General features: G+C 25.0%; 1 protein-coding gene across 1 annotated transcript in view; it reads right to left on the bottom strand.

Annotated features, from left to right (window-relative positions):
* Positions 1-595, bottom strand: part of Smp_154350 (hypothetical protein) — a gene marked incomplete at its 5' end in the record, with an annotated part of 24,648 nt that overhangs the window by 23,283 nt on the left and 770 nt on the right. The window lies entirely within an intron of this gene.

Here is a 595-nt window from a genome sequence, read left to right as displayed (position 1 = left end):
GGCGTCCTACAATAGAACGAAACGGCCGTCCAGTGCATCCAGGTTTTCCATGGTGGTCTAGCTTCAATTGACTCATGATTTCAACTATAAAATATACTGAAATCTCCACAAAACCTCTTCTAATTAAAATAATTTTACCTACTTAAAATACTGTATTTATAGTTCATTAATTTAAAAATGATCTAAAATTTTAAAATGAGAACAATAAAACTGCATATTAGTGTACTTGAAAAGGTTATTTATTTACAGGTTATTTGATGAAATTGAAGAAAAGAGAAAGAAATGTTCCATCAATTTAATTATATACTATACATTAACATATGTACAATATTTAGTATATATTCATGGATACAGATAAAAATACACTTATCTTTAAATTTAATTAAATGTTGACTATTTCCAAAAAAAATTTCTCTAACACATATTTCCAGATGAATAAAATTGAGGAAGTAGGAAAATGAATAGCGACATTTAAGAGGCCTTTCTTGTTTTTCTAGAATATAATATGTAATTAATTTTCTTATATTCTAGTAATTTTTTTCAAATATTCTTCCATAATGTTTATCTTGATAACAATAATGACATTTTATACTGT

The sequence above is a fragment of the Schistosoma mansoni genome, chromosome 1, assembly GCF_000237925.1.
Source record: "Schistosoma mansoni strain Puerto Rico chromosome 1, complete genome".
NCBI classification, from domain to species: Eukaryota; Metazoa; Platyhelminthes; class Trematoda; order Strigeidida; family Schistosomatidae; genus Schistosoma; species Schistosoma mansoni.
The sequence above is the reverse complement of the archived record's forward strand: the minus strand, read 5'-3'. Positions and strand labels throughout refer to the sequence as shown.